Below are 8,104 nucleotides of genomic sequence, written 5' to 3' on the forward strand. Positions count from 1 at the left end.
AAGCTAGATTAATTAAGCAAATGTGGCATCTATGCAGGAAAATGCAAATAGATTCAAAGAATGAAGTCCAGAGAAGACTTATGTATATATTGACAGGTAGTTTATTGAAGAAAAATACACATAAGCAATACACTCGTGAAAAGGTAATAATATTTCTACTAATCTAATAAATACAAATAAAAGCCACAATAAGATAACATTTTCTTCTCATTAAGCAAAAACGGAATATTTGCTATCAAATCTTGGTGAAAGTACAGGGAAATGGGTTCCATGATGCACTGCTGATGAGGATATAAACTGGGACAGGCATGTGGAAAGGTAATTTGTCAGGGTTATAGCTTTTAATGTGTATATCCTAAGATCAGTAATTACTTTTTTCATATGTATACATGTACCTAAGAAGGCGTGAACAAATATATTCATTGCAACAGTATCTATAAGAGCAAAATATTTGAAATGACTCACTTGTAACTCAATAGGAAGGTGGTTAAACAAAAGGTAGCACATTCCAGCCTGACCAACATGATGAAACCCCATCTCTACTAAAAATACAAAACTTAGCCAGGCTGTGGTGGCATGGTGCATGTAATCCCAGCTATTTGGGAGGCTGAGGCAGGACAATTGCTTGAACTCAGGAGGTGGAGGTTGCAGTGAGCTGAGGTCGTGCCACTGCACTCCAGCCTGGGTGACAGAGGGAGACCCTGTCTTAAAAAAAAAAAAAAAAAAGTAACACATTCATGCTACAGAGTACTATACAACAGTTAAAAAGAATGAGGTGGCTATCTGCAATCTGACATGGAATTCCCTCTTAATACACATTATAGAGTAAAAAGCTAGTCAGAGAATAATTTGTATTATTTATGTACAAATATACACTCATGAAAGTATGTATTTCTATAGCACATACATGTGCTAAGAAATTCAGAGAAAAGAGTTCTGAAAGGATGTACAATGAACTGGTAATAGTAGTCACCTTTAAGAAGGGGAGTAGTGATTTAGGAGACATAAAGTTTATTCACAGAATTTTTTTTTTTTAGTAAGATTGTGTTCATGTGTAATGTAAACATTAAAGAAAGTTTTTCTTTGTTTGTTTTTTAAAGGGAGATAAGACTATAAAGTTGAATATTTCCCATTCGCCAAACTAAAATCTAAGAATTATTTTCCTCCAAGCCACATTATGTAAATTTCCATGCATACGCCATGTGCTAGAATACCATCCAACTCACTGAGTCTGAACCCTTCAAGAACTCAGGCTATTACAGGCCTTATCTTTTGATTTACCCAACAAGGCAGCCAAGTGGCTATACCATTTGCTTTCTAGAGTATTCAGAAACTATTACTCAGATTCTGAGTAAAGGCAGTTCTGGGATTTAAACTATTATGGAATTATTTTGTTTGATTGAACTTGCAAGCATAAGGTCACAGAAGATGGTGGCATTTCTCCAGAGATAAATAATTATCCTAATCATTACTGTTACTAGTGTTCTGTTGTGGAGTTGTTGTTTGCCTTTACATATAAAGTGCTCCCTGAGAGGAGACTGGAATTCCAAAGCCCAGCTAGAATTCTTCCACCGAAATTTTAAAAGACTATCGATTCCATTCAGAAGTTAGTAATTTGAGAAAACACAAATACATGCTTAACAATGGTAATTACTTTTAGAGACAGAAGGCATGCAGAGTGTGAAGGCTGGGGACACACAAAGATAAACTTTGTTCCCTTCAACAACCCTAGAAAGTAGACAGAGAAGATACTATGATGCCCCATTTTGTACATTAGGAAAATAAGACTCATGTCACATTGCAAGATTGTATCAAAACATCTCATGTATCCCATAATATATACAGTTACTATGTACCTACAAAAATTAAAAAACAATAAGACTCAGAAAAGGTGAGAAATTTGTTCAGAGCCACCCAGCCAGTAGCAAGTTCAATTTAGTTTTTTCCTTGGCAGCAAGTCTAAAACTTTTTTCTATTCCATTATGTTCCATCTTGAAATTTGGATATAAAATTTGAAGACACATGTCCAAGTTGACCTACTGGCAGCTGACACTTTACCTAATATCTGTTGAGTGCTTACTAGGCATCTGGCTCCATTCCAGAGTCTTTCATAATATTCCCTTAAATCTTATCAGAACTCTGTGAGTTACAGTGTTATAATCTCTGCTTCACAAATGAAGAAATGGAGACCTAGAAACTAAAACAGTTTACTCACGCCCCCTCACCAGGAAGTAGTGGAGTGAAAATACAACTTCTGGCTCAACTAAGTGCTTTTCCTTCTAACACTGGTATTTTAATACTCTCAAGGAAGAGCTCTCATCAGCAGACAATACAAACTTTGAATAAGGTTTACCCCCAGATAGACACATACCCTTCAGTCTAGGTTAACTGCATGCTGTAGGACACTTGTCAAGCAAATCAGTGTAGTTTGGAGTGTTTTTATATGTGGCTGGGAGCCATCTGGTCATATTAGAAAAACAAACCATTTCTAAATATTGTCATGTGTGAGCCAACAAGAGGTCCATTCTTTCACTTCTTCTCAGGGGGCCTCCTAACCTCCTCTACTGGAATGAGTGTTAAGGCTCTCCTTATACTGACCCAGAGTAATTTGTTTTAGTAATGTCTGAGCACTCTGAGGTAATGGTCTTAATGACCTCCACCAGTGCTTTTAAGGAAGTAAGAACCGTGAGTTAGTAGAACATTCTAATATTTTTTCTTTTTTTTTCTACTTTTAAAAATAACTAGAAAATTGACTATCTAACAGTGAATTAGGACGCATGTCACCATAAACCTCGGGAAAGGGAATTTGAAAGAAAATATTTAGTTACAGGGCAAATTTGAAAATGGCAGACATCTTAGAGAAAAAAAGCAAGAAAGAGAATAAGAATAGACTACTTTACTAGACTGCTGACTTGTATGAATCATGACAACATCGTTTATGGGTGTTTCCGTATACCAGGCATTTTATAGGAAATAACTAACTCCATCCTCATAAAAACCCAGTGAAGTAGGTTTGTCTTATTAATTCCATATTATAGATGAAGAAGCTGAAGCTAGAAAGTGGCAAGGCTGGAATTCAAACCCAAATCCATCTCTGCCTTTAAAAGTTAGTTCTTCTTTTCACACCAGCTCCCACGCTGAGGGCAGAGCATGGAATCCACGCTAGTGGGTTCCTGAGTATTGTTGAAAAAGGAGTTCAGGGTAAAACTTTGGGAGAGTTTCTCATTCTTCCAGAATGGGCTTGGGAATTGTCTTCATTCTTCTATCTGAAATGGAAGTTCTTGGGAGCTCAGTCACAGCCATGGTCAAAAGGAAGAGATGCGTTCCAAAACTGACAAGCAGCCCTTCACTTTGCACACTTGGAGAGAGGGTGTCGGTCTCTGGGGGTACTTTAAAAATTTATAAAATGTAATTTATTCTCTTTTGAATATAAGCCATTTTATAATCCCAGCACTTTGGAAGGCCGAGGCGGGCGGATCATGAGATTAGGTCACGAGACCATCCTGGCTAACAGGGTGAAACCCTGTCTCTACTAAAAATGTAAAAAATGAGCCAGGCGAGGCGGCGGGCGCCTGTAGTCCCAGCTACTAGGGAGGCTGAGGCAGCAGAATGGCGTGAACCCGGGAGTGGAGCTTGCAGGGAGCCAAGATCACGCCACTGCAGTCCAGCCTGGGCGACAAAGCGAGACTCCATCTCAATAAATAAATAAATAAATAAATAAATAAATAAATAAATAAATCAGCCATTTTAACTGGGTGAGATGATATTTCATTAAAGTTTTAGTTTTGATTTTCTTTTATCTGATGATCAATGATGTTGAGCACTTTTTTCTTTGCTTTTTTTTTTTTTTTTTTTTTTTTGAGCCAGAGTCTCGTTCTGTTGCCCAGGCTGGAGTGCAGTGGCAGGATCTCAGCTCATTGCAACCTCTGCCTCCCCGCCTCAAGTGATTCCCCTGCCTCAGCTTCCTGAGTAGCTGGGACTGCAGGCATGCACCACCACACCTGGCTAATTTTGTATTTTTAGTAGAGACGGGGTTTCACCCTGTTTGCCAGACTGGTCTCAAACTCCTGACCTCAAGTGATCCACTTGCCTCGGCCTTTCAAAGTGCTTTGATTTCAGGCGTGAGCCACGGTGCCCGGCCTGTTGAGCACATTTTCATATGCCTGTTTGCCATTTGTTTGTCTTCTTTTAAGAAATATCTGTTTAAATCTTTTGCCCATTTTTTGAACAAATTAGATTTTTTTCCCCATAGAGTTGTTTTAAAAAAAAGATGTAAACAGTAAAAGAGAAATACCTCATCCACTTCTCAGCTTAAGAAACAAAAGTGGACAAACCCAGTTAAAACCCTCCACGTGCCCCTCCCTGATTTCATCTCCTTTCTCCCTTCTAGAGATAACCATGGTCCTGAACTCAAGATGTGTCATTGTCTTGAAATCCTCTATAGCTTCCACATATGTTTGTATACTTATAAAATATATTTTTAAATTTTCATATTTTCAATTTTATATAAATGGTTTCATATTTATTCATTCTCCTGAAATTTATAGTTTTTGCTTCTCGTCATGTCCGAAGTATTAATCCATGTTACTGTGTGTAGCTGTACTTCTTTCATTTTCATTGCTAAATAATATTCCATTGTTTGAATATATCACTATTTATTTAGATATTCTACCATTGATGGATATTCTCCACTTTTTCTGTGACATATAATTCTGCTAATCCTACATGTCTTATTATGTATATGTCAAGAGTTTTTCTTGTAAATATAGCTATATTTACTAAAATTGAATTTTCTTTCCTAACAATTTTATTTCAAGGATTATCCCTGTAAAAAACTCTTGAGGCTGGACACAGTGTCTCATGCCTGTAATCCCAGCACTTTGGAAGGCTGAGGCAGGTGGATCACCTGAGGTCAGGAGTTTGAGCCCAGCCTGACCAACATGGTGAAACCCTGTCTCTACTGAAAATACAAAAGTAGCTGGGTTTGGTGGTGCATGCCTGTAATCCCAACTACTTGGGAGGCTGAGGCAGGAGAATAGCTTGAACCTGGGAGGCGGAGTTTGCAGTGAGCCAAGATCAAGCCACTGCACTCCGGCCTGGGCAACAAGAATAAACCTCCTTCTCAAAACAAAAACAAAGACAAAACAAAACAATAACAACAAAAAACTCTTGACATGTACATAGTGAGATGTAAAATGTCGTAACACTTAGTTCTCCTAACTGGCTGTGTCAATTTACACTTTAATTTTATTTTATTTTGTAGAGACAGAATCTTGCCATGTTACTCAGTCTGGTCTCACACTCCTGGTCTCAAGCAATCCTCCTGCTTTGGCCTCCGAAAGCACTGGGATTACGGACATGAGCCATAGCACCTGGCCTACACTTTAATGGTTTTATTTTTTAATATCATCTCCAATACTTGGTATTGTTAGGCTTTTTATCTTTTGCTACTCTGAAGAACTGAAAGAGCATCTCATGATTTTAAAATACATATCTTTGATTATTAGTCAGGTTGAGTGGCTTCTCATTTGTTCATAAGCCATTTTTTTTCTTGTGCTATCATTTGTCATTGTTCATATTTATGTTTCTTTTGATTTATGAATGTTCTTTATATATTCAGGCTATAATTTATTTTATCTGTGTATGCATTGCAAGTAACTTCTCCTATCTGTAATTGTTTTTGTATCTTGACTTTAGCATTAGCAATGCCAAGTACACAAAACTAATCACTATTTTATAATTTTTGGTGCTATCATTTTTACTTTTCAAGAACATTACAATGGAATTTGTATGAAGACTACTGTGATTTAAAATTATCAATGTCACTGGTACTTGTAGGGAAGCTTCCATAGAGGTCTCCATGTTAGATACATTTGAACTTCCATGTAATTTTCCTTTAGGACAAAATAATCATGTAATCAGCTCAAGAGAAGTTTTTACATGTGAATAATTTGGATATAATTTTATGTGACTTTTTTCTCTTGTTTCAGAAGATGAGAGGAATTGTGTTTTTAACATGGCATTTAAATATTAGTATATTTTAAAACAAATGTAACCAGCTAAAAACTGGAGTGTGCTTGTTGGGGTGAGTTCCCTTCAAAGCAAAGATAAAAATTAAAGTTGTCCTCTAATTTACAAGGACTATTCCTCACAGCTTGGTTCTTGGTCATCTAGTGCTAACTACCATCTATCCTGTGTGGATAACTTAGCCTTTCCCTAGTGTAAAATTGAGAGGCAATATAGCATAGTGGCTAAGTCTTTGTGGTAGGAAAGCTCCATCACTTTCCACAGGTTCTTTTTGATCAAATTACTTAAAATACTTAAACCCTAGTTCTGAATCTGAAAAGATGACAAATGCTGCCTTTGTCATGAGCCTTTCTTGGTGGTTAAATTAGATGACATCTGTATTGTACCTGCACATTCAATTAACAGTAGTTACTATTACATGGTTATAATGAAACCTTCATCCAGTTGAAAACATGCTTTAAAAATGCTTTAGCTTCTCCAAGGAAACACGCTTCTTTTTATTCTCTTTAGAGGCACTTGTTGAGAACTAAGAATTTCTCTGAAAAAGGTACAGTTCTGTGAAAGGGAATGAAAATTAACTTTTTCTTTCTTGATCTTCAAATGGTACTGTTGGTTTTGTTAGGCAACTCAGCTACACAAGAACATAGTGTGTTAGGCTGCGCCTCAAACGCCAACAAAACCTGAAAATATGACCCATTCATATTGGGATGATAGAGACCTAGCCCATGTTGCTCCTGGCAGAACATTTTGTTTGGCCACAATGTTTTTCAAAGCTACAGAACACTCTAGTTGTTCCGTTGTATACAATGTACTTATTCTTTGGCTTTACCCTGCTCTATATTAAAGCTTATTTGTCTGTCCCACGGATGCCTCTAATACACACACACACACAAACACACCCATTGCACACACTAATGCTTAAATTGAACTAATGACTTATACACAGAAAGCAACTCTTGGTAACAAAATTAAGAGAGACTGGTTTAGATTTCCTTTGCCAATTGTGATCTACTGGTTTCTACCAGAGACACATAATTTGTTTAGAATTTCATAAATATATGTCTGGTTTTTCTAACAGGGATTCAGACTCTCTTAATGTTAGAAAGTTTCAGTCTTAAATCATCTATCTTAAACTAACAAATAAACCTAAAAATGCTTTGGTGAAATACACATCTGAAAAGACTACAAATAAGTAAACAGTTAGCTTGGAATCCTTGGGATTCTGTATAATTTACTAGCTGTGGGACCTGAAATGAGTCACTTAATCCCTCTGAGCCTCAGTTTACCTCATTTATAAAGTGAGGATGCTAAAAAAAGTATAAATACAGAGAGTAAAGACTTGGGCTGCTGGTTATTTGATCAAAGTGAATTCAGGAAAGTGCCCTAAGAAAACTATATAGCTTGCACTTTTCCAGAATATATCTCTTAGTTTGCACATGAAAATCTATATCATTTTGAAAGACTTCTCACTTGTTATCCTCAGAAGGACAACAAGGGGTTTTGGCAGAACCCCGCTGATATCACAAGTCTCGCAGGCACCGAGGCAGTAGATAAAGGTATCTGGTTCTGACGGTCATTTCACAGGTCACCTAGGCCCAGTAAAGAGGGAAACAGAAGCGGCTCCTTGACCTCATTTTCCCTGCTCTGGGCCCGTCTGTAAACAAGTGACTTGAGAGAAGTATGAGGTCTGCTTGTTGCCAGGGGTTCTGTTGCTTCCTCCTAACAGAGAAAGCTCTTTCTGCTATTTTCAAAGGCAGCTGCTTCTGGCAGGAGCCAGGTAGGACAGGGCTGCCTTTGGCTCACTAACGTCAGAATCATTGCTGACATGCTCCTGGAGGGTAGGGTCTGGGGCAGGAAAATGTCTTCTCAGTGTTTACCTCTCAGAGGTCATTTAAGCCCATGTCCTGGCAGGCAGGTCTCATCTTTTATGGGGCGGAGACTGTGGTGGGCAGGGAAACTGAACTCAAGAGGGAAGGTCGGTTAATCCCACCTTAGAAAGAAGCAAGGACATTGTGATCAGAGATTCTAAGATTGTTGTGGGTGCTGTTACCTTCAAGGTGACCATGTCAGTTCGGAA

Source organism: Macaca mulatta, chromosome 2, assembly GCF_049350105.2.
Source record: "Macaca mulatta isolate MMU2019108-1 chromosome 2, T2T-MMU8v2.0, whole genome shotgun sequence".
Taxonomy (NCBI): Eukaryota; Metazoa; Chordata; class Mammalia; order Primates; family Cercopithecidae; genus Macaca; species Macaca mulatta.